General features: G+C 36.3%; 1 pseudogene; it reads right to left on the bottom strand.

Moving 5' to 3' along the window:
- Positions 1 to 5,068: 5,068 nt before the first annotated feature.
- LOC127443298 (histone H1-like) lies at positions 5,069 to 5,640 on the bottom strand (annotated as a pseudogene).
- Between the last annotated feature and the right edge of the window lie 2,285 nt (positions 5,641 to 7,925).

Raw genomic sequence — 7,925 nt, 5'->3', positions numbered from 1 at the left:
AAAGGCTCTACATTATACAGTTGTACAATAATGCAATTCTTAACTACAATATATCAAACTTACAAGGTAAAAAGCTCCTCATGGTGGCGTGGTTACTCACCTCAATCCGGGTGGTGGAGGACAAGTTTTAGTTGCCTCCGCTTCTGAGACCGTCAATCAAGATCAATCATCTTATCACGTGGCTTGTTGTGCATGACACTGTGGAGACTCCCAGCATGTGGAGGCTCATGCTACTCTCCGCGATCCACACACAACTTGCCACACACCCCAATTAGAGCGAGAACCACTAATCGTGACCACGAAGAAGTTACCCCATGTGACTCTACCCTCCCTAGAAACCGGGCCAATTTGGTTGCTTAGGAGACCTGGCTGGAGTCACTCAGCACACCCTGGATTCGAACTCGTGACTCCAGGGGTAGAAGTCGGCGTCAATACTTGCTGAGCTACCCAGGCCCTCCGATAATGCTATTTGTTAAAATAAATGTATACATAATATAATATAAATGAATGTATATATATATATATATATATATATATATATATATATATATATATATATATATATATATATATATATACAAATGTTTTATTCTTTATTTTTTGCTAACCGATTAATTTGACATTTTTGTTATAATTTAATATAATTATTTATTGAAAAATATGTAGGTCTGAAGATTATATTGTAATGAAGTCATTAACCATTTTTATATATCCTTAAAATGGCTTTAAATGAAATTAACAAATGTATTAAGGCATTAGGTGTTAAGTTGCTCTAAGCAGAGTTTAATGAGCACGTAAGTCATTTAGGCTTGTAATTTCGTTGAAGTCCTGTGGTTATATGTCTTCATTTCTTTGATTGTTGCATTATTTTCTCTGTTCTCTGTCAAAATAAATGAAGTACATTAATTTTGAGTCTGTGTTTGTGCACGCACAACTGTTTAAATAGCCTTTAAATTAATGTTGGGCAAATGAGGACATAAATTAAGTTAGACTACTGCATGTCTGCCCATATAATAATCATTAAAAGAAAAAATTACCAACTGGTAACCAACAAACAACTATCGATCCTCGATGTTGCTACAGCATCGTCATGACAGACTGGCACCATTCCAAAGTTATGTTGTGGCAACGAATCCAGGAATTTCTCTTTAGTTCTTGAAATAAAAGATCATGCTTAGATTTATTCACTTTGTATTAATTTGTAGTTATGTATTTGATATTATGTATTTATGTGTTGTTTTGTACTTTTTAATATATATATATTTCATGAATAATGAGAAAAATGCAAGGACCATTTATTTGTTTTGTTTTTTTGTTTGTTTGTTTGTTTTTTGTTTTTTACATTTACTTGTAAGTTGAAGCAACTTACAGGTGAGGAACATTGCAAAACCAATTTATCCTAAGAAAGCAATAATATAAGATTTGGTTTAATAGTAAGCTTTCTAAATATTTTCCTTATATATACTGACAATTTTACATAATATTTAACATAATTATCTTATAATTTATCTTAATATTATACCATTTATGACTTACAAGTTTGATGTTGTAGTTTACCTTAATTGAAATAATGATAATGTAGTACCTTTGAGCGTCAATTTGTTAATTTGTAGAATAATACTGAAACAGAAAAATAACCTTGAAAAGTGAGCCTTTGTTGGTGAAACAAGATACTTCAGTAAACAGGGTTGGGGAGTAACGAAATATATGTAACGGGATTATGCATTTAAAATACAAAATATAAGTAACTGTATTCCACTACAGTTACAGTTTAAATAATTGGTAATTAGAATACAGTTACATTAAAAAATGTATTTTGATTACTGAAGAGATTACTTTGCATTATATTGTCATTTGTTTCATTTAATATTTAGTCCTTTCAGATGGAAAACATTTATACATATAAATGATGCAAAGAGCATTTGAACAGTGGTGAAACACTTTCTTATGATGTGTTACATTCATTCGAGCAGACAAAGAAGTAAGTTTGAAGTAAGTTTGGAGCAGAAGAAATAGGAATAAACCTTGTGTAAATTGTCAGCTTTATGCTAAGCTAAAATTCATGTTGGATCATAATTTTTATTTTTTATTTTTTTCTAGTAAGACCTTTGATATTAGGGCAAAAATCATATTCTTGATAATTTTTTTTTATTGTTTTCCTGTAAAAATATCTAAAAATCCTTCAAACAAGATCAATTTGATTTATCTTGTTTTAGAAACAACACTGCATAAGATATTTAGGTTTTTCAGAGAATGTATTTTTAACATGTGTAATATGTCTTACTGTACTTGCAGAGTTTTTATAGTCAAAACAAGTGAAAAAATATACCAGTGCTGAAGAAGTAATCCAAAGTATTTAGATTACATTACTGACCTTGAGTAATCTAACGGAATACATTACAAATGACATTTACAGCATGTATTCTGTAATCTGTAGTGGAATACATTTCAAAAGTAACCCTCCCAACCCTGTCCATAAACAGCTTTTTGTGTGTGTGTGTGTGTGTGTGTGTAATCCTAATAGATAAAATAGTTAACCATGTTTGGAATGCTTTAAACTGTTTATTATATACCTGTTTTAGAATATAAAAATATATACTTATATTTTATATAATAGAATTTTATTTTTTATACTTAAATATATAATAGAAAAGTTTAGCATAAATGTAACCAAAGATAGAAACATTTAGTAAACATAAATAAAATGGGGGAATGTATTAATATGTTTTACAGACAAAACTTCGGAGGCTCAGAAGAAAGAGATCCAGTAGAAGGAAAGTGAAATGATGAGTCATCGGAATTGAGATCCATGTGCAGCTTTAATAATAATAAACGTAGTAATACAGACAGGCAGGGGTTCAATCACAAGCAAAAGTAATATCCAAGGTCATACAGAGAGGTGGTCAATAAACAGGCAAGAGGTCAGTGCAGGCAGCAGACAAACACAGGTTAAATCAAGGAAGTAATAGTCAGGCAGCAACAGTTCAAAACAGGGTAAACAGTCCAGGATCATACACAGGAAATGTAATAAACTCAGGGAATGCTTAGAAATGTCAGCCAGGGCAAAACAAGACTTTGCAATCACAGGGAGTGAGAGTGAGAGGTAATTAGCTGAATGAACTGGAAACAGGTGAACAGGTAATCATTGATAGGTACATGGATTATGGGAAGTGGGGTCCAGAGAGTTAAAGTCAATCCCCAGGTGATGGAGCCCTCTGGTGGTGAGCGGGAGGAACAACAAAGGCGGGATTCATGACAGAAAGGTTGTCTTGCCAATAAACTGTGAAAGAAGGCTCTAAAGGCTCTCTTAAATCTGCACATGACATCATCTGGAGATTCTCTAGATTTCCTGGAAAGAGGGGTAAAGAGCAGGGCTGTGCCAATACAATCAAATATTGATACATCGTGATACTTTTTCTCATGCTATTGTATTGATCCCAGTGTCAATATTTTTATTCATTTTTTTTTTTTTTGTGTATTTATATCATGTCCAACAGTTCTATAAAGATGAAGCAGATTGTCTAAATAAGAGTGCCATTCCTCATTTCTTTCATATATGAGCAAATATGGACATTATAACTGAAATATACCCAAATGAATTGGAATTTAATCAAGAGCTTGTGAATCATAACTGAATTGAATCATGATATTGTGATGTATCGTGATATATCGAATCGTGACATATGTATGATGATACGTATCGTATCATGAGGTGCCTGGCGATACCCAGCCCTAATAAAGAGACCGAATATATAAAGAATGATGGATTGATAGGCATCAATTTGAGATGTATATTTATCAATATGAATACTGGTGTCTGTGCAAATAACAATAATCAACAATTTATTAATTTGGAGTGTTTTGTATGGGGTGTGACCATTGTACAGTAGGCAGAACCTGCAATTTGAAAATCTTAAAATGAATGTATGGATTCAGATGGGAAAAATGTATTTGTAATTTAAATGTTATTTATTTATATACTTAATTTTATTTTATATACCCTTACCCTGCAATTCATTCATCCACTGCCTATGTATATAGCATATAGAGAGAGATGTGATGCCATGTACAGTATTCAATGATATGCTTAGAATATGAAAACATGAGAGGCATGTTAGATCCAGTGTGCACAAGACCTCTCTCTCCATCAGAATAAATCCATATTTCAGAGATCTGTCTGATATCCAAAACCAGTCAACATCAACAGCTTGTTAAGTTAACTCACTCTCCTACCAGCCCAAGAGTCAGCAGGAATACAGAAGCAGAGTTTATTGAATAATCTTAATTGTGTCTTTCTCAATGCTCAGTCTGACATTGTCTTTGCACACAACATCGTCCCATGACATTGAAGGCCTTGTAATTGAAACTCTTTATCTCTAACCTGTGAGACAATATAGCACACAACATAAAATTAAACAATTTGACAAATAACAATATGAAAAATGAGTAAAAAAAAAAAAATATATATATATATATATATATTATAAAAATGATATATGTGTGAATAATAAAATAATATGAAAAAAACAGAAAGACATGAATTAAGACTTTGTATGTAGGTATGCCTGTATGCACAGTACGTTTGCTCTTTTTAAGTAACACACTCTCACACTCTCAAGCACAAACAGACTCACACACATACACACACACACACACACACACACACACACGTTGTATTTGAAAAATGAAAACAGAACTTTAGATCCTTGGAATGTATGTAAGTTTCTTTCAAAATTATCAGAGAAAGTCATGATAGACAGGTGGTAGCTTTTTTATAGCTACCTGTTCATCACTCAGAATGACTTAGAATAGCCTACAACACCTTTCTCTGAAAGCTTATTGGGGGAAGTACAGCAGGATGCAGGAAAAATGGTTGAGTATTGTTTTAGGTATAAAATATCTACATCAAGTGCCTGTATTGTCCATTCATAATTTTTAAATAACAGCTTGGACCCTTACCTAGTTAAAAACAAGCTAATTTCAAGACGATGACGTCACGTCAGGTCGTCACATGGGTCACCCGCCATGTAAGACGCTCAAAGCACAAGACATTTGGTTACACATTCGGTTAGGCATTCGGTCGGTCGATCGGACACTTGGTTTTGGCACAGAGTTCTTGCCATATGGGAGCATTGGCAAAGATGCTGCATAGGAAAATCGAGGGGCTCTTGGCTGCTTTCTTGGCGGCTGCTGGTTTCTTTGCCTTCTTGGGGCTCTTCGTTGCCTTTTTAGCGACTGCTGGTTTCTTCACCTTCTTGGGAGATTTCTTAGTCACGGCACACTTGGGCTTCTTAGCAGCGGTGGGTTTCTTGACTGCGGGCTTCTTGAGTTTAGGAGCAGCTTTCTTGATGGGTTTCTTCGTGCTCTCGGCTTGTTTCTTGTTGAGCTTGAATGAGCCAGAGGCGCCAGACTCCTAACGGCAATCTTGACATGGGAGTTGTTCTTCTCCACATTGTATCCACCAGCGGCGAGAGCTTTCTTCAGGGCGGCGAGAGACACACCGCTCCTCTCCTTGGATGTGGACACAGTTTTGACGATGAGTTCACCGACGCTTGGACCAGTTTTCTTGGGTTTTGCAGCAGATTTCTCCTTGGGCGCTTTGGCTGGCAGGGCGGCTGCAGCTGGAGCAGTTTCTGCCATCTCTTGATCAGAACTGTAATCTCACACACACGAGCACTGAGTTCAGTGATGAACAGTGACTGAGCGGCACTGCACTCTTAAAAACCTCATGAGAACCTGAAAGACTCAATCCGCTCGTGTCAGTGTCACGTGCTTCAGTAAACGTGTCTGAGACTAATCCAAATGATTCATTGGCATGTATGGTTAGTTGTAACTAACTGATTGTGCACTAATTACGAACATGTTCACAAGCTGATCATATCAAAAGCATATAAATTCTTTATTAATTAACAATCATTGTTATCTAATTATTTTTCTTTGCTGAACTGGTACAACCAACATACAAAATCAATGTTAGAAAAAACAAGCATTTGGGCAATTGGACTTTTGACTCAAATCCTGATAGTTACAAGACAATCAGAGTCATTCTTCATTTGCGGTGGAAAATTGTGTTCCTCTAATTTGCAACAACAGAAATCAACTTTAAATAACAGTTAATAAAATGTTTCACATGTCAGCACATTTGTATTATGTATGATGAAAGCATTCTGTGATGTTAAAAGTTACATTTTTGTCATAAAATACATATTTTATTGGGTTTAAGAGATATATCATGTGTAACAAAATCTGCATGCCCCCCTCACACCTTTAAGAGAAATCCTGGATGTAACGGAAACAATGAATTATTATTGTTAATAATAACAATAATAATAACAATATATTTCAGCATTATATCATGATATGAACATACCAAATTGCCCTTTGTCCCATTACGCGGATGTGTGACGAGCTCTTACTAACCACTGGGTGCAAAAAAATTATTGAACATGGTTAAACTATCCAGTTTGCAGGTTGGCCGCCCCTATATGAGCATAAGCGATGCTCAGAGGGTTCAGTTAAGCACTAGTAGAAATGGAAGTTTCCAGTTAGAGAAACAGGAGCAAGAGAGAGTGTCCCAGCTGAAGGGTTTTATTTGGATTATTTCTGCATGTATGAGGTATTAGAGGCATTTGCCATCGGTGTGTGTGGTCCTTAATCACTCACAGGAACAACAAACATGCAGCAGTCCAGACTGTGCAATGAAAACAAGTCAGTCTCTCCACCTATATATATAGACTGCCCCCCACTGATACTTGTTCAGGTGTGTCTTGGCTTGTCTAGGCTTGTTCATAATTAATAAAGTTATATACAGAAATATACCTCCAGGGGGCATTGTTGGGCTTTCTTACAGCCCCTTTTCAAAGCTGTTCTGTCTTCCACAGTTCTGTCCGAAGACGTGCCAGTGTTACAAGCCAAAATACACAATTTTCTCACAAAGAACGTGATAGAAGTTGTTTCATATGAATTAATAAGCCTGCTGTTCTGCTGTACGAATGCATGGCAAGTCCTCACGGACTTGTCAGAGCTGGAGTTTACAACAATCAAGCACAATATGTGGTCTGACCACACGATATGCTGGTGTTGCATGTACAGACTGCAACACACACACTGGGATTTACAGCCATTAATTCCTCATTCTGGAGATGGCGGGCTTCGGCCCATTCTTCTGAGATGCTTGAATTGCGCGCTCGTGATGAACACATTCATAATGTTAACTCAGAAACAGATCTTATTGCATATCCATCTTCAAAACTGATTTGCATCAATAGATCTGAAGGACGCATACTTCATATACCAACTGCACCGTGTAACAGGCGGCTTTAGATTTGCGTTTCGAGGGAACTGCGTATCTGTTAAAGTCCTTAATTTCAGTCTGTCTCTGGCTCCCCACACGTTCACAAAATGTATTGATGCGGTGCTCGCCCCACGGAAAATGAATGGTGTGTGTGTTTTGAATTACCGCAGCAATTGGTTATTACCAGTCAATTAGAGGCACTACTGAGAGAACACAGAGACTTACTGCTTTGCATATGGAAAATCTGGTCTAATGTCAACTGGCGAAAAGCACACTTTTCCCCAGCCAGTAAATCTCCTTTTTAGGAGTTCATGCATGTGCACCTAATGAATGAGCATGTACTGACCATTCTTTGGTGTCCGCCTACAGCTACTGGCTGTCTTTCTAGCTTTGAGAGCTTTTCATTCCGATGTTGTGAATCACTACATTCTGATTCATTCGGACAACACAACAGTAGTGGCGTATATATGTTGCCATAACACACTGGCACTCGTGTGGTTGGCAAAACGCAAATATGCATTTCCTCCCCCATATGCCTGATACACTCTGTCATGTGCAAAGTCCGAGAGGACAAGGAAATGATTCTATTATCTGCGCTGAAATGGCCCAACCAGCTATGGTTTCTGGAAAT

The sequence above is a fragment of the Myxocyprinus asiaticus genome, chromosome 1 (genome assembly GCF_019703515.2).
Source record: "Myxocyprinus asiaticus isolate MX2 ecotype Aquarium Trade chromosome 1, UBuf_Myxa_2, whole genome shotgun sequence".
In the NCBI taxonomy this organism is placed as follows: Eukaryota; Metazoa; Chordata; class Actinopteri; order Cypriniformes; family Catostomidae; genus Myxocyprinus; species Myxocyprinus asiaticus.
This window is presented reverse-complemented; position numbering and strand designations above follow the sequence as displayed.